At 39.9% G+C, this 25,139-nt stretch overlaps 1 pseudogene; it reads right to left on the bottom strand.

The window, feature by feature from the left end:
• Window positions 1–117: 117 nt before the first annotated feature.
• LOC130102005 (cilia- and flagella- associated protein 210-like) lies at window positions 118–24,471 on the bottom strand (annotated as a pseudogene).
• Between the last annotated feature and the right edge of the window lie 668 nt (window positions 24,472–25,139).

The following is a 25,139-nucleotide window of genomic DNA, read 5'->3' on the forward strand; positions in this document are numbered from 1 at the left end:
CTCCAGGGCGATGCGGCTCCTTTGTGGAGGCGTGCTTGCGCGGTGAGCTGGAAAGCGAGGTTTTGACGTGTTTGGCCCAGTCTTTGTCGTGGGAGCTTTGGCTGGGTTGGTGCAACATTAGCGTGTCCACGTCTGCGTCCAGCTGCTCTTTGCTCGGGCTCTGTCACTGGCGACCTTGGGCAGGAATGGAGGTGTCATGAATCTCAGCCATGTCTCCATGTTGTCCCAGCGGGTTGTGGGACTGTAGGACCGGAACATACTGGCTTCACTGTGGGCGAGAGGAACACAACACACACAGAGAGACCAATGCAAGTTCGTCTATGTCTAACGAGCTATAATACCGGCTATGCCGTGTATGAAAATTTTGGTTAACTGATGCAGACAGTTAAATCATTCGGTGGGACAATTTAGGTGGGTCGGTATGGGCCTGAATAAAATTTAACAGGGCGGTAGCTTAGGGGTCACCTGTCTATGCTAACGGCTTGGTTTGTCAAACTATTATTCAGCGTTCCTTGTGGTCTCAGATAGGTTCTGTCTTCTAGGTGAACTGAAAGGAACAGAGCACAACAGAAAAGAGCAGTGGCAAGATAGCAAAGTTCGAAGTAACATGCAACCATCAGAGATGGAAAGGTCTGTAATGAAATGGCATTAATAGTACACGAGAAGTGTTAAAAAGGGGAAAAGGAGGCCTAAGCCTGCAGTTTGTGGCTTTGAGAGGGAGCCAAACACTCCCATGACCGGGGAATCTCTAGATTCTGTGGCCAATATTAAGTGGATGGGTTTAATACCTTTTTCTAGTTTGCCTGGGGTGAAATGAGGTCATTCCGCTCGAAGTCAGTATCGTGGCTGGTCCTTCTGTCGCCCCAAACACTTGACAGCAGTGTCCCGGGCCTTTCGGTGCATCTGTACCTAGGTGCGCCCTCGCAAGCAACTTGACCTGGAACACAACCGGCGGTGCCGCATTGGTAATGTCGTGTTGCGGGCCGCACGAAGGGAAAGATACAGGAAAGTCCGAGACCCGTGCTCAGTCAGTGCTGGTGACGCAGATCAGACGAACCAGCCCGCCGGACCCCGAGCAGAGCTGACTGTCAAATCGCCACAGCCCGAGAGAGATTTCTACCTACGAACACAAAACAGGATGAAGAACAATTGAACCTCAACGTGAATTAAAGCTCTTTTATCTAAATCAAATTGAGTGTCTTTTTTTTTTTTAGAAAAATCAAAGGCAACGGCTTTACTAAAATTATGGTAAAAACAAAGGGAATTATGACAATGTTAATTATCAGAATAACCTAGTCTCCCTTCGGAGGAGAGTTTTAGAGCCGCAGGAAGAGCACAGGAGGAAGCAGGCTGTAGTGGCGCGTTTGGGCCACAAAGGGGTTTGGGCCATTTCCTCTTAGTGGTCAAGCTGGCTGACAGAGAACTTGATTTAAATTGCATTCAAACTGGTTTAAATACGATTCAAATCAAGCGTATTCATAGATGTTAAGTAACTTCTAGAACAGCAAGGAGACAGTTGTAATAAAATCAAATCAAAATTATTAAAAATAATTTGAAAAGGGAAATATAGAAAAAGCCATAAAACAATTCCCAACGGGCAATGAGACTTAATTCAAATTAACCTTGAAATCTGTTTGTTTCAAACCAAATTTGAATAAGTGTAGGAAATTAAGGGTTGGCCTTATATTTGATGATCACGACCACAGTGAGGTGTCAGTGGTAGTATCCAACATAAGATCAACTGGGAGAAAGCCATTTCAACACAGAGCGGTCATCAGAAACTGCTAAGACATAGTTTTGAATTTTTAAGTTCAAATGTGGTTTGAACCAAAATCCAAAACAAGTGCACACAGTCAAGGCAGGGAAAATCATGTTAGTGAACGAGGCTGTAAATTGCCATGCATTGAAAGTTAGACACACGAGTTCAAAATCTCACTGGTAAACTTTGAAGTTGTGGGAAGAGAAAATTGAAGAAAAGACGCTTTACCGCTAGTGTCCACACGATGGCGCTATTGCGCTCATGGAGGGCGTGGAGGCAATCTGATACTGGAAAACACTCAAGGGCGTACCCTAGCGTTTGGCAGTAGTATGGCAACCAGCCCGCTTTCGATTGTCTCGGGGGACATGCACTGTCTCATTTAAATCTCGACGGATTTCTTTCCGGTGCTATACTTATTTTAAACACATTGGCAGGTTTTCTTCGCTGCGTCGTGCAAAAGGAAACAGGAATTATTCATCTGTTTTTTCAACTCCAAATAACATTTATCAAATGGCATTGATTAAAAATGTTTTCAGTTTTGGATTTTTCTATGCTATATTTCACACAAGTGTGTGGCAGGATTTCTTCGCTGCACTACACGTAAATTGTGGACAACAGGAATTAGGCATCTGTTTTTCGGATCCAAATAACATTTATCAAATAGCATTTTATGATTTAAAAATGTTTTCAGTGTTGGATTTTTTTTTTTTTCGGTGCTATGTTTTACAAGCACATCTAGCAGGATTCGTCGCTGCGTTGTGCGAGAGAAAACAGGAATTATTCATCTGTTTTTCGACTCCCATAACATATATCAAATAGCACCTATGATTAAATATGCTTTAGGTTTTTACAATTGAGTAGCTACGTCAATGTTTTAACCCGGAGTTTATCGTTAATGTAACGATTATAAAATAAGGCCTTTTTAAGAATAGTGAAAGAGCATCGATTCACTAAATCTTGTCTTCACCCTGACAGAAGAACATCGTTCGGACAGGGGAGTTTAACATTAAAAATGTCGTCGTTCAAAAGAGGTTTCTTCGTCTTTTGTGGGACAAATTTAATACTATGAACTGCAGTTTACTTTTAGCGATTAAAAGTGACTAAGATGTTTGAACATTTAGCAGCTTGTTAAATCAGATCGGGAGTTCGCAAGCGTTCACTCCGATGCGCACGTGTAATATTAAATATTACATAAACAATATTAAATAACAATATACACATAGATTGAAAACTGATTTTTGCTCAGAAACAAGTTTAAAGTGTGCCCGCATTCTCCACCACTTTTATGTAAGGATTCAGGGCGGATCTAATCCGTGGGGAATTTGCATATCATAATTAATAATTGGTAATTAATAATTATTCATACATGTTTGGATTAGATCAGTCTTACATGTTAATAAATCTCCCGATAAGGGAGGATCTGTCATTCTACCTGCATGTGAATCCCGGAAATTAACCACAAGTTGATTGCAGTTAATTACACGGACCATGTTTCACAAACAGGGAAAATGAATTAGCTCAATTGTCAGGATAATATTTGTGGGATCCACAATATCATCTTACTTTATAGGATTTCAGGAAACGCAATTCTCTGGCCAGAAGAATTGGGTTTCCCGCCCTATCAACACATAACGTTAATGTTACTCTTTAAAGTATCTTTAATTCGTAAAGCTTGTAGCATTTAGACCTTTGGCACTTAAGTGACTTGAAATTGAGCAAAGAGACAGCACATCAATCTAATGAATATATAATTAATTTAATAGAGGCATGACTACTTATGTATTTACTACGGTTACATGGGATATATGTATTTACAAACACATAGACAACAATGAACAATACAATAAGACATCAATGAACGAGAAATGCATAAAGTTTGGACAATGGATAACGCACACGCGTGAGCGAGTAAGAGAGAGAGGAAAGGGAGAAAGTTGGTGAGAGAGCGAGGGAGAGAGACAGAGCTGGTAAATTGTAAACCTCGACATCAACCTTCTGAAACAACACGAAAACACATTCTTAATGCTCTGAAAACAGGGTAACCCAAATTTACTTGCATGTGGAAGGGTTCTCTCATGTGTTGCTGCGTTCCTTGAGCGGCCTGCATGTTGAACGAAGGTCCTGTCCTGCTTGCGCGCGTCGTGTGGAGCGCGGCTGCAGCGTTTTTGCACGGCCCGTCCCGGCGCGTGCATGGTTGGCCGCTTGCGCGTGGCGCCTTTGCTCCATGGGGGATCACGTGGCGTTCGTTGGCATTCGGCGCGAGTGTTTGAAAGGCTTAAAGTCTTTGAGGTGACGTTACCCGAGGAAATAGTTCGGCAAAGTCCATTTCCTTTCCTGGGAGACGAACTCGGGAGTAAGTTAAAGAAGAGACGAACTTTAGACGAACAAAAGAAAAGATCCATGGTGGGATCAGATCTCCATGAGGAGATCGCTAGCATCACATGTTTCTCTGAGACGGTCAGACTGCAAGAGAGAAGTTGGGCGGAGCCGCGCTCCTACATTTATCACCTCGGAGGAATCCATCCCCTTCCTGTTCACTGGGCCAATCGGGGAATGGATGTTGCAGGCGGGACTTTGGGTTTATTGTCCTTTGTTCGGAAGAACGTGCCCCTCGTGGTAGAGGGGTGTGTTCAAGGAGGGTGTATAGTTTAACAGTTTGAATCTTCAATGGCGGTAAAACCTATTAAAAATACACTTTACTTTATATCTCTTTGCATATTCAGATAGCCCGTTCCATGAGCATTTTAGAGGTGTCAAACACATCATATGAAAGTCAAAGGAAAAATACAGAGGTATTTAATATGCATAAAGAAGGTATTTCTAATGTCTATTTATGGCGTGGCCAAACAAAGATATTTCACTGTGACATGGGGAAAAACACATACATTTAACAAAATATATTCAATGGTTTTTATGTCTTTACCCAACAGAAATGTCCGTCTCTTTGTTCAGAGACATTCCGATGGGTTATAACTTTGTAACAGGAGCTTCACTCGTGTGTTGGGGGAGGGAAGGGCTCGTGTGTGTGTGTGTGTGTGTGTGTGTGTGTGTGTGTTACATTCAGTCTTTTTGGGTCTTTAGCAGGATGCATTTAGTTATTCAGATTCACCCTGGCCCAGTCCTTACATATGTGTATTGGAGTGCTTTTCCTTCTTCTTTAGCTTTTTGAGCTTGAAGTTTTTGCTTCTCCATGAAGATTTGATCTGCTTCCTTCTTTGCATTCAGCATCTTCAGAGCTTTCTGTTCCAGCTCTTGCCTCTGATATAGAGTTGAGAAAAATGTTTATTTCAATAAATGCATTTCAAATTCTATATATAAACCGTGTGATGCTCATAAACCCGTATCACTGTGGTAAAATTAAGCAATAAGCCCCGCGAAGCCATGTTTTACAGTGGAACAGCTGAGGGACGTTGTTAGGCATGACGCGGAGCGGAGATTTTAAAATGTTTACATGTCGTTAGCCTCATAGCTATTATGCTATGAGACTAACGATGTATAAAAACATTAGGAATAGGTAATTTACCCTGGATTCTCTGTGTGCAGAGATAGATTTCAACATGGCTGCATGTTTTTCTTCTTTCTCGCGCTGCACTCGGGCCCGTCTGGCCTCACGTTCAGCGACTGCTTTTGCGATGATATCTTCCTCATTGCTGATTTTTTCCTGCTTCTGCACGACTAACTTCTGTATAACAGTCTCTCTATGTCTTTGACGCTCTAAAAGGCAAAAATAAAGACAAATACAAGCCCAGTTCTGAGACAGTGGAAAGAATTATACTTTCTCCAGGCTTCCCACTCAGTGAACTTCCATTAATTCAATAACCTTCCCAGTTAGATGTGATTCATGAATGAGCAAGTTGTAAGAATGTGGATGTCAAATTATATGTCAATGTTCCCAAAATACCTTTCACAGACAAATTAAAGATTGGAACTGGTTTGCAAGCACGTTTGAATTTGAAACAAACACTTAGAGCAGTTTCTAGTTGATTAAATACACCCGAATAACTAAGTTAGCGAAACTCAAATAATTTGAGGTAATCAGTTACATCAAATTGTTTAAGTTAAGAAATTGAATGTGTAAGTAAGCAGAGCTTGCAGATTTTTGTTTTGTAATCATATATTTTAATTGCTTTTAACTTGAAATATCTGAGTAAGATAATTCATACACAACTTAAAACTCTCATGTAATCTCAACTTCAATATTTTTAGTAGTGGAAACTTGGCTAGATTTAACAAGCCAATTCAATAAGTGCTACCTATAGTATCAGCATATCATAGCCCTTGCGGAATGAGTACATCAACTTAAAGTAACACTATGTAGTTTTTCAACCTTCATAATATATTTCCAAGACCCTTGTGATGGGACATCGACTTAAAATAAGTTAAATGACACGTCTGCCATAGCCTGACGTGGTCTGTATCGCTTTTACTGGGACTATGTAACTTCGGGTTTCGGGTAGGAACCCGTGCACAAAAAGAACTACAAAATTCGACTGCTTTACGGCATACGTCACTTCCCCCACCACTTCCTCAAATTGTCTGTGGCCATTGCAGACATCCCAAGTCTCCCGGGAGTCTCCTGCGTCTCCCTGATGCCCGCAAATTAGTTCAGATCTGCCGGAATCTAGAGCGCGCATGCGAGACAGAACATACTGCGCGCATAACATACATAGCGCGAGCACGGCTGAGAGAGAGAGAGCGAGAGACCTTGCGAGGGTGTCTCACGAAAGCTAGTCAACCCGCCACCAGCCGCCCCCCCCCCCCCGTCAACAATCCAGTCACCAAGATATACCTCCCTGAAATGACTTCTTGCAGGTTGGGATGTCTGCCATTGTTGATTCCAAAGCCGGTGCTGGATAAACAGCGAGCGTGCGCGTGCGACAGTCGGCTGCAGAAGGCTAAATTATTTACGACAGCAGTAATGGACAATTCTGCTTCCAAACTGTAGGGCGACCGCTGAGGAAAAATCACATGGTGTTGCTTTAAAACATTTAACACACACTGTTCTCAAACCAAACTCGTCACCGGCCATGATGGTAACTCCCCAAAAAACCCAACATAACAGAAACTCTTCTAAACTAGCGTAACAAAACATTAAACACTACTAAATCTCCCACTTAACATTAATCTGGCACAAAAACCATTATATGACACTTAATTTTAGCATTTACTCTCCCTTTTGAGTGTCATTGCAAAGCATGCTGGGAAATAAAAATCCCAGCCCAGATTCAGTTAAATTTAAGTTTGTCAAAATTAAAAGAAACAAGTTCATAGAACTCAAAACAACGAAACAATTCAACTTACTTAAAATGTGTCACTTTTTGTGAACTCAAAAGAAAAAATAAATGTTAAAATATTCATAAAATTGTAAGTATCGTATATTAATTTGATGGAACTAATTTGTATAATGTGAGTTGGCCCTACTCAAAACAATGGATTATTTTGAGCGTTAGGGTTTACAGTGTTAGGAAGCTAAAAATAAAAATATTAGATGAGAAACTTTAACCTTGAACTTAGAAATGTTGCCTTGGCAACTAATTGAAATAACATTTCACTTTGTAAGTTGAAGTACTAAAATTACTAAAACTGAAGTAAATATAAAATAAAACTCAAAAGAAATCAAATTAAAAAACAGGGGGAAAAATGACAAAAGCACACAATTCTGAAAATAATAATAAAAGGTCATTCAAAACATTGCTAAATACTGTATACTATAAATAATACTAAAATATCACTGGAAGCCCATGATCTCTAGAGATTCACAGTTTTAAAGTAACAAAAATGCCTAAAATGCGCCCAAAGTTATTTTATCTGTTGTCTAAGCATTTAATATATAAATGTTAGTATGGGTTGGAAGTGTTTAACATAATTAATCAGCATGCTGTGTTTTTGATGCGTGTTAGCCCTCATAAATGTGCAAAAATGCTCCTGAAAATAAAGAAGTTAATTTCTGACACTAATGAGTGTGATTAATATCCACCACAGGACGCATTTCCATTGTCTTATGTACAATACCTAAATGTTTCCTCCTGTTTTTCTCTCCTCATTCTCGTCACTTTTTCGCTCTGGCTGGCGATCTGCTTTCTCTTCTCCTCCTCTTCCTCTTACCTCCGAGCCTCCGCTGATTTTGTCAGCTCTCTGTTGGTCAAATGGTCCTGATGGAAGACAGAAGAAGGGATTTCAAAACCGCATCTGATTCGATCTGCTTTTACAGTGTGTAAGGACTCAAGGGCGGATCTAATCCTTGGGGAATTTGCATATCATAATTAATAATTGGTAATTAATAATTATTCATGCATATTTGGATTAGATCAGTCTTACATGTTAATAAATCTCCCGATAAGGGAGGATCTGTCATTTTACCTGCATGCATGCATGTGAATCCTTGAAATTAACCACAAGTTGATTGCAATTAATTACACGGACCACGTTTCACAAAAAAGGTAAAATGAATTAGCTCAATTGTCAGTATAATATTTGTGGGGATCCACAATATCATCGTACTTTATAGGATTTCAGGAAACGCAATTCTCTGGCCAGAAGAATTGGGTTTCCCGCCCTATAAACACATACTCTTTAAGGTATATTTAATTTTAGTAAGCTTGTAGCAAGATCTTTGGCACTTAAGGGACTTGAAGCTGAGCAAAGAGACAGTACATCAATCAAATGAATATATAATTAATTTAATAGAGGCATGACTACTTATGTATTTACTACGGTTACAGGGGATATATGTATTTACAAACATAATAAACAAACAAAACACGATAATAAGACATCAATGAACGAGAAATGCGTAAAGTTTGGACAATGGATAACTTACAGGCGTGAGCGAGTAAGAGGGAGAGAGAGAGGGAGGGGGAGAGAGAGAGAACATTAGCAGAATTCCTCCTAAGACATTCACCTCTCTGATTACAACACAAAACATCATCTTAAAGCTTCTTAGAAGCTCTATAAAGAGATTATACTTGCACAAGTTATGTTATGGTCTCTCTGTGTCGAGGCATTCCTGTACGGCCCTGTCTGGCCGCGTGAGCTGAGTCCTTTGTGTGTGAGGAAGCGTCACGTGGGTTGCTTGGCGCGCGTGTTGAACGGAGGTTCAAAGTCTTTGGGGTAACATTACCAAAGGGAAATAGTTCGGCTAAATTAGTTTCACTTCGTGGAAGTGAACTGAGTCAACTACGGAAAACAAAACTTTGACTAACAAAAAAGAAATAAAGATCTCTACGGGGAAATCACGCGGAGTTAACGTTACATCTTTGCATGGCTGGTGAAGAAGCGCGTGTGCATCTCTCGGTTCGTCCTTCATAGCGAGGCGCGCTCGTTTTTAAAGGCTTGTAGTTGGATTTGCTGAAGAGATTTGTCACGCGGTGTTCCTTTCACTTCGTGGAAGTAAACACTGAGACTAATCTAAAACTGAAAAACACAAACTAAACTAGAAACAAATTAAAGAAAGGCGAAGAGCTCGCCTGGAGGCGAGATGTTACATTATGACACGAGGACAAGCGAAGGAAGAGGGAGTTAAGCCTGCGGTTTGTCCTTTTGAAGACCTGACGTTTCCGCCTTCTTTTGGAAGAGGGTCCAATCAGGAGCTGTCCCTTTGGAGGGAGATTTTATGACCCTTTGTGTTATAACCAGGCATTTAAATCTCTAGTTTCATTGGGTGTTCAAGAGAAGAATCTTCACAATTCTTATAATACTAATGTGTCACAAAGTTTAGCAAAATGTAATGTCAATTAACAAATGGGGAACGAAGATTGGAGTTTATCGAGACCAAACTTGCCACAAATGGATTTGGTTAAACCTTAGTTGGCAAAGTTTGAAACATTATCCCATTAGAGTTGTCGAGAAACATAGACCAAACCACAGAAAGGCAACTCATGAAATAGGGAACTTAGATACATTTGTTCATACAATTCTCAAGGGGATATATAATAGAATATATCCATGAATGCAGAATTCATTTCTCCTTCTTAGTTAAATCCAGAGAGAGTGAGACACAACAATTCTGGGGATCGACAGTTATATGTAAAATGCATAATGATAAAGTCACAGTTATTCCAATGTAACCCGGACAACAAACACATATAAAACACATTGAATATATCTGGTTAAATGTCTTTTAAAAAGAGAAGTTTCTTTCTCTTGAGCATCAAATTCCAAGTCAGTCATAAAAATGTCTCGTAACTGGACACCACGCTCTGTCCTGAGCGGGCTTCACTTGTGGGGGATGCGTGTGTGTGTGTGTGCGTGTGTGTGTGTGTGTGTGTGTGTGTGTGTATAAATTTACATTTCAGGCTTTTTGGGTCTTTAGCAGGATGTACTTAGTTATTCAGATTCACCCTCGCCCAGTCCTTACAAGTGTGAATGTTGTCCAACAACCGGCTTACACGAAAAGCATTCATTTTGTTTCTCTTCACTTCTCGATTCTGGCGCTCTTTGATGCCCTGTTCCCTCAGATGAAGATCTCGGAGTTGCTTCATCTCTTCAGCCTCCCTTCTCCTCTCCTGCTCCTTCTTCATGTCATGCTCCTTAACCCTAATAAAGGAGGAAACGTCAGACACATTGACACATTAAGGTGATTCCCAGCTAACAGGGAATGTTCTCAGAACTTTAGATACGGTTCTCTCAAAGTTACGAACAAACGTTCTTCTAGTAACATTATGTTTGTTCAAAGTTATCTGGTCTTTAATCATGTTCTCAAATCATTAACACAAAACAGAACTTATACATAATTCGTGGAGTGTTTTTTTTACAGAAAAAGTAACAACATTAACCCTCTGGGGACCAGGAACGAGCCGGCGCGTTTTGCTCGTTTTTTTCACATAGCAGAAAAATAGACTTAAAGTACTACCATCATTTCTGTTCATATAGAGTTAAGAAATATGAGAAAATAATCTGTTAAATGTCTACTTTTTTATGTGCCCACATACAATCGAAATAAAATATTGTGCTTTTGTAAAATAAAGAAAATAAACAGGGTGTGCGTTCTGCCTCTCAGTCACCGTGAACTTTTTTTCTGGAGCACGTCTCTAAACATAAAAAAAACCCCAGCAAATACTATTCACCCAGCCATAAGCAATATATCTTTTAAATCATTTGAGTTTGTACTTTTAAATGATCCGATTCAAAACTAAAATTAATATTCTCCGTTTATGTCATCTATATAAAAAGAGAGACGTGTCAGCCCGTCTCATTACCGTTCTCTCAGCTGATTATCTCTGGTAATGTGACACGCCCACGGAGAGCACGCGCTATTCAAACGCAAATATGTGAAGCAACACATTGAGACGCGTTAACGCCCGTAAACTCTGAAAACACACATTATTTTTTAGTCAGATTAATCTACTGTCGTCTTGCGCGGCTATATGAGGAACAATCCTGGGACAATTTACCACAGAACAAGTGCTGGTTTATTTTCACTTCGAGGAGCAACAGATTCAGCTGAGAAGTAAGTGTTTTATGCAAGTGCTTTGTTCTAATCGCGATATAGAATAACGTTAGTGTCTGTAAACGGAAAAATAGCATACTGTTTAAATGTAAATCATGTTTGTGTGTGTGTGTGTGTGTGTGTGTGTGTGTGTGTGTGTGTGTGTGTGAATGAATGAATGAATGAATGAACGAACGCACAGATACGTACTGTTACAGACTCTAAAATAGACATCAAATAAGCTTTTGTTAGGAGTTTCTGCTCATATGTTAAATATATAGTATGTTTTGTCAATAAACTAATCAACTAAGATGTTATAGTGTTTGTTCAAGCTATATCAAAATAATGAATCCTCAACTTTGAAATATGTATGATCAAACTAAGACATTTATGGAAAAAGACAATTTTCTTTTCAAGATGTTTCCAACTCTAACTTTGAACTGAAAAAAAAAACATGTCTATATGGTGAAGGGTGTGTGATAGAAGTGTCCAGACGTATGCATCCTGTATTTTCCTTATATAAATCCAAACGATCTAAAAGCCATTCTTTTTTAAATCTCCTCATTCTTTGTGCAAGGCTCCTGTAATGATATGGCCTGATAGCACCTAATAGGGCCATATTATGGGAGGGTCTTTGTCTTTCTCAGGTGTGAAATGCCATACATATTAATGAGAGATCATGCCTCCTCGCATAAAGCTTTCTCAAACAAAACACGTCATTAAAAATGTAAAATACTTTATTGACTTATCTGAATGAGTAGTCAGGATGATTCTCACATAGTTTTGGAGCAAATATTCTAGACTATGTGATACAATTTTCAAAAGTCTTGTGAAGAAATAATCAATATGTGTTTTGTGGTCTTATTTCAGCAACTTTCATTTTTATTTTTTTCAATAACCTCGCATAAACATTATTCTCTTAAAAATACAAACATGTACATACATGTTGCTCACTTATCATGGTAGTCCCGTCTGTGCTATATAGAGTGAATTTAAACCTTTGCCATTAACATGTTTATAAATAACTGAAAAAAGCACAAATGTCAGTGCATGTCAAAACATCCCAAGGGCCCCAAAAACACTCTGATCCCCAGAGGGTTAACATAACACTACTTTCCATTAAACTTACTAAGTAATACAATTAGTTAATTTTAACGTAACACAATATTGTAATGTATTACTTTTAAAAGTAACTTTCCCCAACACTGTTCAAAAGTAACATTCCCACAGTGTTTGAAGAATAAAAAATAAATAAAATCATTTTAAATGTTGTTGACACTTTGAACGTTTAGGGAACATTCAGAAATAACATTTATATCTTAATTGGAACGTTATCAAAAAGTCCTTAGAGCATATTTGTGTTAGCTGTGTATGCACTGAAGCATAAATGCACTTTAATTTCTCCTTACTGTAGTTTCAAGCACTCAGAAATGGCCAGTTGGTCTCGTTTTCTCTGCAGTGCTTTCTGTCGCTCCTGCTGGACCGCCTGCTCTTCTCTGCAAGCCATTCGGGCCAAGATCTCTCTGTCCACGGCTCTGCTGGCGTTCTGCCTCATGCGCTTGAGCTCGATCTGAGCCTCTCTTTCCTTCAGGACCTCCGCCAGCCTCAGAGCGCTCTAGAACAACAAGAGGATCGTTTCTACTAACATTTCACCACAGAAAAACAGTTGCATTTAATATTCAACAATATCATAGATCTGCCTTAAAGGTGCTCTAAGCGATGTCACGCGTTTTTTAGGCCAAAACATTTTTTGTCACATACAGCAAACATCTCCTCACTATCCACTGGCTGCCTGTCCCCTGAACACACTGTAAAGAAACGCGATCTCTGTAGACAGCCCAGGCTCCACAAACAGCAACAAAAGCAAACTGCGGCGACCCGCTCCCCGAAACATAACAAACTGTTCCAGCCAATGACCGACAAGAAGGGTTTGGGGGCGGGGTTTGGGGGGTTAGTGTGCGGATGAGGAGGAGGGAGGGTCTAGCTAGCCTCCGTTTTGTTTGACAATAGTTCGAACTTCAACAAGAAGTGATGTCACCCAGGATCGCTTAGAGAACCTTTAAGGTGGACGATGATCCAATTTTTTATTATTATTTTCATGTTATCACTGTGAAGCTGCTTTGATACAATCTGTATTGTAAAAAGCGCTATATAAATAAAGGTGACTTGACTTGACTTGTGGTCTAATAAGGTAAGACACACACATGGAGGCCTTTGACTCTGTCAGTCTGGTGGTACTGCTGGGTTTTAGTTTTTTCAATAGCCTCCTTTCTTTTCTGGGCCTGTTATCTTGCTTCTTCCAAGTAGATACGTTTCTTCTCCTCCTCTTTCATCGCCTCTCGAATGGATTTCGCCTCCAGTTTTTTCCATCGTTTTCCCTGTAAGGACAAAATCAGATTAGTTTGTTGTACTTTGTTACTGTAAACATCAAGTCTCATATTATAACCCTCAGAGACCCAGGTATTCTTTTATTTATTTATTTTTAATGAAGAAAAACTAAAATATCACATCAAGATGACATTCAAATTACAATTTAACATTACCAAATTGTAACAAACTTAGTATTATAATAGGGGCACAGACGGCGGGGCGGCAGTGGCTCAGTGGTTCATGTTGGTTGTCTACAAACCGGAAGGTTGGTGGTTCAATCCTCGGTTCCACCTGACCAAGTGTCGAGGTGTCCATGAGCAAGACACCTAACCCCAGCTGCTCCCGACGAGCTGGATGGCGCCTTGCATGGCTGCCGTCGTCCGTCGGTGTATGAATGAGTGAGTGAATGGGTGAATGTGAGGCAAATTGTAAAGCGCTTTGGTGGCCATTGGGTCTGTGAAAGCGCTATATAAATGCAGTCCATTTACAGACACAAAAAGAAAATTAGACGGCGAGAAGTCTAAATAAGGCTATATAAAAACAATAAAAGTGTCTGACAGGTTCTATAGACAGACGTCTTTAATAACCATAGTAATAATAATTTATAATTTAAATAAATTATTCTTATTTCTTAATAAAGACTCATAAAAAGGCCTATTTTCTTCCTTAAAAGTGATTAGGTCATTAAAAAGTATGATGTTTACGCATATATAGTTTTAGGGTAAATTTGGGGGTTTTCAAGCAAGTATTATTGCTCAGTCAGTGAGACTAATGCTTTCTGTACACCTAAAGACTTTGAAAAGATTTAGAAAAGACTTTATAAGATTATCAGCTCACATCTAAATATTTGGGGTTCAGTGTTTTTAGTCTCAGACTAAAGATTTTACATACACTGAATCTTGTAGTGACACTATTTACAAGACTACAACAAGATTATTTTAGCTTTTTTTTCCCACCAAATTCCTCCCATCATGCTCAGCAGTGATTTAACAAAAATGGAGGAGAAGCAGCTACAGTTAGCTATCATTAAATAATAATAATAATAAATTATCATTATTAAATTATATAAAGGCAACCATACAGTCATGTGAAAAAATAGGACACCATGAAAGCCTGTCTATTTTTCAACATACGGACATGTAATAACAATTTTAACAATACTGAAGGACCCAGTGATTTATATAAACTATTTAAAAATAAGAAAGCCCTTTTTAAGACTCTCTGTGAACTGTAATTTTAAAAGAATGCAATTTTTGAGGAGGAATAAATTAGGACACCCCCCATATATTTCCCCCACACTGCTTATGAGTGTGGAAAAGGATTTTAAAAGATATCAAAGGACTTTGACATCAGCCATTCCACCATTTTACCTCACTGAATTAATTTCAACAAAGGGGGGTATCACTAGTTATTAGGGGTCCTAATTTTTTCCTCCATTAAAATAGGCATTTTTATGCATATTTTTTGTTTGATGAGTAAAAATATGTTAATTTATATTGTTTAATTACAATAAATCACTTTCTTTTCCAGGAATGAAAAAAAATCAAATTTGACATTATGTGAACATTTCTTAACTCTTTCCCCGCCAAACACGGCATTTTCCGGGTATCAGTGTTTTAGGTGGTATAAACGGTAAGGAAGACCCACGCGCATGTTTTGAAAGAGTACACAACTCAAAGATCAAAGCAACAGACTGCGATCGTCTCTAACGTGAAGAAGTGGAGTAGTGAGAATGTAGCTCAAAATATCAGACAGACAAATGCAGAGGTATACGGCTGATCAAGTGCTGGAGGTGTTGATGGACTCGGAGTCCGATCACTCTTTATTTGATCATTCTGAATCTGATCGGGACGAAGTAGTCAGTGAGAGAGATGCACATGTTGTCACAGAAAGTTCTAGCCATGGACGTGCCGCAGATAGATCGTTCACCCGTCGATCTGGACGAAGACAAAGTTCACCTGTGTGTCGAAGATTGGACAGTGACAATTCAGACTGTGACATTACAGACTGTGATACTTCGGACAGTGAGTGGACGCATTCAAGGTCAAGATCTAATTCGTCGTTCCAAGGTGCCAGAACGCATAGAGGTAAGACAAGATAAGAAAATATCTGAGAAAGTGTTATATCTTTATGGGATATATATATATATATATATATATATATATATATATATATATAACACTATAATATTTGTGTGTGAGTGTGCATGCATTTATGTGTGGCTGTGTCTGTAAATATGAGCGTATAATGGCCCAATTGTTTCTCTCTTTGTGCACATTTAACACATTGTAATATATGTTTTTATATATATATGTGTGTGTATCTAGGTCTGTTTATTGAAAGTAATTCCAATTATTTATATCATTATTCACAGGTAGAACACAGCGAGGCAGAGGCAGAACGCATAGAGGTAAGAAAACAAAATATCTGAGAAAGTGTTATATCTTTATGGGATAAAATAATTTAGCTAATTGCTAATTGCTAATTTAGCTAATTGCCTCAGTTTCTCAGTTTCAAACAGTGCCTCAGTTTCTTCCAGCTGAGGCAATTAGCTAAAGTAAAACCGATTTTATCTCGACATGATTTTGAAATATTAATCCATGCTTTTATCACCACTCGTTTAGATTATTGTAATGCACTTTATAGTGGTCTTGGCAAATCACTTATTGCACGATTACAGCTAGTTCAAAATGCAGCTGCTCGCCTTTTAACTGGAACTCGAAAGTTTGGCCATATCTCACCGATCCTCCGAAGCCTCCACTGGCTCCCTGTGCACTTTCGTATTGATTTTAAAATTCTTTTATTTGTTTTTAAATGTCTGCATGGCCTGGCCCCTCAGTACCTGTCTGATCTGCTCGTGCCTTACACCCCCATTCGTTTGCTCCGGTCAACTGATCAGGCATTGCTGGTCGTCCCCAAGACAAAACGTAAACTTAGAGGTGACCGTGCGTTTGCTGTGGCAGCTCCGAGACTATGGAATGAGCTGCCTTTGGACGTCAGATTGGCTGAGTCTCTTTTTGTTTTTAAATCCCGTCTTAAAACTTATTTATTTTCTTTGGCTTTTAATACAGTTTGAGGGTTGACTTTCAGTTTTGTATTACTGTTTACTGTTATTGTTTTATTATTTCTTTGTTGTGCCTTTGTTGTATGTTATTGTTTATAGATTGTGTTCAGCACTTTGGTCAACAGTGTTGTTTTTAAGGTGCTTTATAAATAAAGATTGGATTGGATTGGAATATATATATATATATATATATATATATATATATATATAAACACTATAGTATTTGTGTGTGAGTGTGCATGCATTTATGTGTGCCTGTGTCTGTAAATATGAGCGTATAATGGCCAAATTGTATCTCTCTTTGTGCACATTTACCACATTGTAATATGTATTTATATATGTGTGTGTGTATCTAGGTCTGTTTATTGAAAGTAATTCCAATTATTCATATAATTATTTACAGGTAGAACACAGCGAGGCAGAGGCCGGATGCGTCAAGTACATCAACACGGTGCTGCTGGTGACCAAACAAGGGCCACTGTGAACCATCCTGATCCAGCTGAAGATGATGAACCTGATGATCCTGAGTGGCATGAAATTAACTGGCAGCCAAAAAACATTCCCTTCACTGAGAATCCTGGGCCTATCGGTGATGCTGCTGCTCTTGAGTCAGAACAACCTGTAGACTTTACTGAGTTGTTCATTTCTAATGTACTGATTCAGAACATTGTTGATCAGACCAACCTGTATGCAGATCAGTGTATTCAGGCTATGGATGACACTTCACAACATGCTAGATATCATGCATGGAAGCCTGTCACAGTTTCAGAAATGAAAACTTTCATGGGGCTCCTTTTTCTCACTGGTATCATTCATAAGCCTGAACTTGATATGTATTGGTGTACAGATGACATGTTAGCTACCCCCTACTTCAACAAGGTCATGCCTCGCAACAGGTTTGAAATCATATGGAGATTTCTTCACTTCAATGATAATACAACAAGGCCAGACAATTGTACTGACAGACTGTACAAAATCCGCCCTGTCTTGGATCACCTTGTGTCCAAATTCCGCGAAATGTATCAGCCCAAGTCAAACATTTGCATTGATGAGGGGATGTTTCTGTGGCGTGGGCGCCTAGCTTTCAGGGTGTACAATCCCCATAAACCCATCAAATATGGAGTAAAATCCTACATCTTGTGCGATTCTGATACAGGGTACTGTTTTAACATGAAGCCCTATTGTAGGGAAAGCGCTGCCCTGGGAGACACGGTTGTCTCTCTTCTTGATCGCCTAGTAGGTCACGGCTACAGATTGTTTATGGACAACTTATACAACTCTGTACGACTGTGTAAGCGCCTACTTGATATGAAAACCCATGTACGTGGTACAATTAGGAAAAACAGAGGTGAACAGACCAAAACATTGTGTACTACCCTTTTATCAGGAAGTCACACAAGTGGACGAAGAAATTTGTCATGTATCTGTTTCAGATCAGTTTGTTCAACGCTTTTGTCATTTACAAAGCGAAAAACCCACAGGGTAATTGTAACACTCTTCTCTCATTCATCCAGAGTGTTATAAAATCATGGACCAGCCAACAGTATGCTGGTGGTGGGGAGGAAAGTGTTGAGCCCCCAACTGAAAACACTCCAAGAGCACCATACAACACTGACCCAACCAACCGGCTGAATGTCAGTTTTGCTGTTCATGAACTTGTTCCAATCCTGCCCACTCCCAAAAAGCAACACCCAACCAGAGGATGCAGAGTTTGTGTACGTAAGGGGTTGCGGAAGGAGACCTCGTTCTACTGCAAAAGTTGTGGTGTCCCCTTACATCCTGGGAAATGTTACTCCGTGTACCACTCAAAAGCAAATTACACTGCCTAAATTTGATATATTTTACATGTATTTATAAATTTAATTTATTTTGAAAGGTTTTATATATGAAGGAAACGATATCTGAATGTATTCTGCTTGAAAATGCACTTGTTTGATAAAAATGCCTTTTTCTCAGCTTTTTGTCAAAAATGTTGTGTTTTTGACAAAACCCATGGGCGTAGTAAGCAAAAAAAAAGTGGGTGGGTCCTCCCCCAGAAAAAATGTACTAATGCCATTTCATGTATTCTGATGCCTTTTAATTAAACAAGTAAACTAAACTCGCCTCCACGTCGTGCATTAAATGCACAGCTATCCGTGGATTATCCCGCTGCTGATACCATGGTCATTTGCCAGCATTGACAACTTAAAGCTGTTATTGATGAAAATGTTGTGTTTTTGACAAAACCCATGGGCGTAGTAAGCAAAAAAAAAGTGGGTGGGTCCTCCCCCAGAAAAAATGTACTAATGCCATTTCATGTATTCTGATGCCTTTTAATTAAACAAGTAAACTAAACTCGCCTCCACGTCGTGCATTAAATGCACAGCTATCCGTGGATTATCCCGCTGCTGATACCATGGTCATTTGCCAGCATTGACAACTTAAAGCTGTTATTGATGTTTGCAGCGCAATATTTGACTGGACGGGTACAACGGGCGGTTATTTTCGTGAGTTGCGGCTCGTTGAGAAATATAATGTAGCGATTCAGCGGAAATGGAGTTTAATTCATTAGGGCATTCCTCAAGTGTAATGGATTTCACTGACAGCGCTCTAGAAAGCGAACAGACATATGCGCTGAATGTAAAAGTGAGTGGGTCCAATATCATTGGTCTTAAAAAGTGGGTGGGTCTTGTCCCACCCATATACAATGTTTCCGACGCCCATGACAAAACCTACCTCTGTTCAAGTGGCAATAAAAAAAGAACAAATGAAGATAAAATAAAATCGTTTTTTTTGTTTAAAAGCAGAGGCTCAGATCTTTATTTTGATATATAGCATCTTCATATATTTGTCACGAGTCTATGATGGAGGACTCAAATGCAGAAATGTGTTAACAGGTTTTATTGAAAGACAGTAGACAAGACGAGAGATGGTGGTGGGTGAGGAGGTGAATAGTCCAAACAGTAGGCAGGGATGAGGCACAAAGACAGGCAGGCTGAGAGAGCGCTGAATCCAACCCAGGATGATAGTAGGAGGGAGGGTTAGTGATGTGACATTTGAACCGAGGCATCGGAGCTTGTGTCGAGAAAAAATGGGCGTGCCAGATGAAGCCGCGATTCGAGGCTTGTGTTGTTAACGTGAAAATCACGTGACTGATGACAAACGAGGCCTCGGTTTGTGTGGATACGTCATCGGTTCGGTCTGAGTGTCGCTTCCGGATAAAGGGGTTCGAAACTCGCGCCACCTTGTGGGTGTTGTCAGGAGTAGTAGAAGCTAGAAGCAGTTGTAGTGTCAGAGAGTCAGAGATCTCTCATTGTCGTTATTGTGTCATATATGTGTTAGGGCTGTATGTTATTACATTATATCAGGTTAGAATAGTTATTATTAATAATAATTGTTATTATTAATTATAGAAGCTATATTATAGTCTTGTTATATTAATTAGATAAGATTATTTGGATTGCTTTGTATTTTTGGTAGCTTAGATTTTTGGATCTGGACTGCTTTTTCATTTGGATTGCCCTTTTGGATTTGTTTGCTTTTTATGACATCTTCCTTTATCCTGGTAATGGAGCCAGCAAGAAAGAGGAGATCCTCCCCTGTCTGGGCTCAACAGAAGCATCAGTATCTTCATTTATACCCGCTGGCACTGACATTTTATGTTCCCCTGCATCCTCTGTTCCTTGTGAAAGGATATTTTTCCAAGGCTGGAGAGGTTTTGTCCAAGAAGAGGAATTGTCTAAACCCCAACACACTTCAAAAAAATTCATTTTCTCAATAAAAATCTATTGCAATCCTTCCTTCATCCACCCCAAACTGTGGTGTTTACAGCAGTTTACTTTATTACACTCCCTCGAGTCCCTCCACCATAAGCACTGCACTCAACACAGTCCCTTTTGTTGTTCATACTGTCACTATCCAATTTTTTTTTTAAAATAAATTAATTAACTGTGTGTGTGACAGTTGTCTCTGTACAAGTAAATGCAGACAGAGAAAGATACACGTTTTATTTCATACCCAGGCAATGGACAAATGTCTGCACAGATCTCTTTATTATTGCAAATGAAAGGTTACAGAGAAATTAACAGTGAGAAGAAGATAAATAAATAAAACAGAGCGGGAGGGGGGCGGGTCATTGGTTCAGAATGAATTAATTTGCCTGCTATTTCTTTGCACAGTAGCTAGGTGTCACTAGTGAGCAATGCTGAATGAAGCTTCGAGTAATGAACCTTTGGGTGAAGCAATGGGCTGCGAGGTCTCAGTGGTTCAGGAAGCCTCATTTTGCCATCACTAGGGAGGGTAGACACAGAAGGCCAGCAAGAGACTGTCTTGCTGCTTGGCTGATGGTATAAGCGGCCAGGGAAGCTCAGCTTGGAGGACAAACTAGGGAAGACAAAAGACACAGAAAGCACAAGAAACGACGAGACTAGACGAGGAGATTTAAGTTAGCTCTGACTAGAAATTACTAGACTGTCAAACAAACAATGTAGCACAACGTCTATACAGAAGAACAACATCTAACGAACTGGCAACACATGAGGGCAAGAGAACACATATAAAGGGTGTAGTGATAATCAGATAGGTAATCGAGCCAGCTCTGGTATGGGGAGTGAATTAACTAGATTCTAATTTAGTTAAGTTCCCCTTAACTTCCATTCGTGAAACAAAGGGGATAGTGTTTTGAATTGATTAAATCATTGACTCTGACTCGCACATGCAGCATCTTTCTCTAATGAATGAACAACGGAATGCTTTGCTTACGAGTTGAGTCAGCTCTGGACATGTGACTCGAGATGAGATCACGAGTCCGGCCGAAGACCATGCGACCCCTTAGGGTCTCCTTGGTTTGACCACCTCACAACAGAGCATTGTGCAATGAGTAAGTCAATTCACAATGCTGCCTGAGTGCTGACAGACAATTGCCCATTCCACACACACACACACACCACGGATGGACAGATGCACGCCACACATACAGATGCACGAACACAGACGTCTTTGTGCATAACTTAGGATAAGAATGTCCTATAAATGTATATAACACAGAAATTGTATCCAACCTTCCTGTACGCATGCATATCTTATTAGCTTTGCTTTATAATAGAAGTGTGGTTTGCTAGTGTATAGCTCTGAAGTCTAAGAGTTCATCAAAAGAATGTTCCAACACACAAACACCAGCCATGGAACTTTTCAGAGAAAAGTACCTCTACATGTTTTAAATGTATTCATTTTTGTGCTTAGATGTCGTCACATGCCATACTGGAAGTACTGACAATTTTATTGTGTGTTAAGCAAACTTTAAAGATGCTTGTAATTCTGCATATGAATGTAACTCTATATTCCGATAATCTTCATGTGACGTGTCTGATATGTCTGTAATTCGCTCAATCTAACGGAGCCGAATTCCGATAGCATGATGCAGTAAGGTGCATTATTTTACACATTTCATATTTCAGGAGCCAAACGGCTCAAATACAATCTCCTCATGAAGTGGGCATCCCCCACAGGACAAAGAGAACTGTGTCCGCTTCAGATCCGCGGACGGTCATGTGTGGTTCGCGCAAACAGAGGCGTGAACCCTCCTCTCCATAAGAGACACAGAAGTTTCTTTCGGAGAACACGAGAGCTTTTTCCTGTGAGAGGTTTCTGGATCCATGGCCCCCTTAGGGGGGGCTTTCTCCGTTTTCTTTAATCTTTCTTTATTTTCGTCTTCGGACTTTTCTTACGTTTAGTTTCAGTGAAATGAACGTAATCGGCAACTTCAACCTGAAGGAGACTCTTTGAATCTGCAGTGACCACGCTCGCCCGGAAAGGCTGAGAAAGCACGCACCCGCTCCTAAGGACACACACGCAAGACACAGTTTTCCTCAGCAACACCAGGAGAACCAAAGACCTTTAAGCCTTCCTTCAAACTAACGCGCTTTGCCCGCTCTGAAAGACCACGTGAACGCGTGACGCAAGGACAGAGACACAGACACAGACACATGCTTTCTTCACATCACGCCAGAGAGCGTTACCTGTGCAAGTAACCGTTTACCATTCTTTCAAGGTTTAAGATCTGTTGAGTCTTGTTCTAACTCAGAGGTTCTGTGTCTGTGATGAATTTTGCCAAACCAGAAGATCTCTCATCTTCTTTCTCTCTCTCTCCCTCCCGATCTTTCTCCCTCGCAATCTCTCTCTCTCTCACTCCTGTTTGTTACTCGTCTGTATCGTTAGTTTTACTGTTTAACTGTACATACATGTATCCTGTGTTCAAATGTAGAATTCTGTATCCGTAGTTTCAATTATTAAAACCATATTCTTGATTGATCCTGAAGTGCTCATTTACAAGTCAATGAAATGAATATCTCATAGCTACAAAGCTTTACAAGTTGTTACTATATCAGTAACGTAAATTTTATAAACACGAGAAAAATTCATGTTCACGGCCGGAACATTGAGATTTCTTGGAGTTTATAAAAAGGGATAACTTTGTTGAGAAGTTGGTAAGTTAATCTTACGGCTGTTTGCTGGACAAACCGATTGTTTGATAAACTAAATTAATTCCCTTAAAGTTGTCTCATATAATCGATCTGTAATGAGACCATTGATATATGAATGAGGAATTATAATTCGTTATGATTTACCATTCATATATACAATCGATCCATTTTCAATTTCGATAATTTAACTGTAATATGCAATATATTAATCATATTCATGATTAATTATTAAAATTCCCTATGCATAATTTGAGCTAATTAAGGCACATCTCGATGTGGCTACAAGGGAGCTAAGAACAAGAGGAACAGGTGAGCACACTCAGACAAGGAACAGGTGACCACACTCAGGTAAACGAGGACTCAAACAAGGGAGCAGAGAACATGAGGAACAGGTGACAACACTCAGACAAAAGAGGACTCAACTAGACAAGAGGGTGTGGTACAGGGAAACAAGGAGGCAGGAACAGAGGAGCACATGGCCAACACAAACAAAACCATATGTTAAAGCACAACACAAACATAGAGACATGAAACAAAGACAACACAGACAAAGCTGCCAGAGCAAGACCCTGACAATATTCATAGAAGAAAATATTCTGCGGGCCATTAAAGTTTAGTGAAAATCTTCAAAAACCCTGGCGGTGGCTGGCAACTTTTTTTTAAAAATGCTGGCGGGGAAAGAGTTAATAAAGAGTTGACTATTTAATGGGATGACCTAACTTTTTCACATGACCGGGGGTTATGAATCTATATCATTATATGATGAGAACAATAGTTTGAACTAAATGTCTTGAAAGGGTATAATTTTAAATGCTGTGTTGAAATTATGGATATAAGTGTTTCTTTGTTGTGACTGATGGCTTCCTGTTTCCGGTTTTCTGAGAACGATTTTATTGGTTGTTGATTGTTTTACGTCACTATGACTACGCTAGGACTTGCGATAATATCAAACATGTTTAATATGAAAGACTAGAGAAAGACTGGCATAAATCGGGTCGCCGACTGCAGATTATCACCTTACAATTAACGATCGAGACGACGGGAGCGCGCCGAGACTCCAGTAAGATTCCTAAAGACTGCCGGTCTTTAGTCTGGGACTGTGAAAATCCTTTGGTGTACGCCCGGCATAAGAAGTACGGAGCCCCGCACAATAAGAGAGCTACAAATGCAGTAACTCCAGTGCGATGCTGTCACTCACAGCTATGGTGTTGGGTTTGACGAGCTCTTTAGAGCGCATGTGCAGCGCCTCCCGCTGTTCAGCCGCTGCTATGACACTTCTGCTGTGACGATTCACTCCGTTCACACTGTCCTGCATGCGCTGCCAATCAGATTTGGACAAAACTAGGTCTGCTTCGTATTTCTCTATCTCCCAACTCACAACTGTATGCATTAGACAACAAATTTCCAAGTTATTATAAAAGCCATTCCTGATAAGCTGGAGTCGATGGTTGCGGTCAACACCTCTCATATTGCCGGATTGAGAGAAAAGCTTAACGCCGTGTGTGATGATGTGAATGAGGTGAAGACCAAAGTTTCCCAAGTCGAGTCATCACTGTTGAAAGAGAACAATCGGATCGGCGCATTGGAGTCACGCATCACTGAATTGGAGCGGTATTTCAGACGTTGGAATTTGAAATTACACTGCCTGTCAGATAATATCGATGAAAAAAATGTAAGGAGAGAAGTGGTTGGCATTTGTCAGAAATTACTGCCAGAGCACGCTGACCATCTTCCGGATGTGATCGACACAGTGCATCGTGTTGGTGTGAAGAAAATTCTGCCCGCGGTGTAATCATCCAGTTCTCTTCGCTTATACACAGAGCAGCAGTACGGGCGGCAGCCAAAAACTCCGCTTATCTACGGGAAAATGGTCTGCGTTTTAGAGAGGATCTTTGCAAGGCCGACAGAGATGGTAGAATGAAGTTGTGGCCGTTAGTCGACGAGGCACGGAAAGCAGGAAAGGTTGCCTACTTTGTAGCTGGTCGGTCCTTCGTGGAGAAAAAAGAGATCTTTCCGCCAAGCTGAGTTCTCTCAACTTTGAGATAAGGTGTTCTGTTT

Source organism: Rhinichthys klamathensis, unplaced genomic scaffold, assembly GCF_029890125.1.
Source record: "Rhinichthys klamathensis goyatoka isolate OS25496 unplaced genomic scaffold, OSU_Roscu_1.1 h1tg000264l_1, whole genome shotgun sequence".
NCBI classification, from domain to species: domain Eukaryota; kingdom Metazoa; phylum Chordata; class Actinopteri; order Cypriniformes; family Leuciscidae; genus Rhinichthys; species Rhinichthys klamathensis.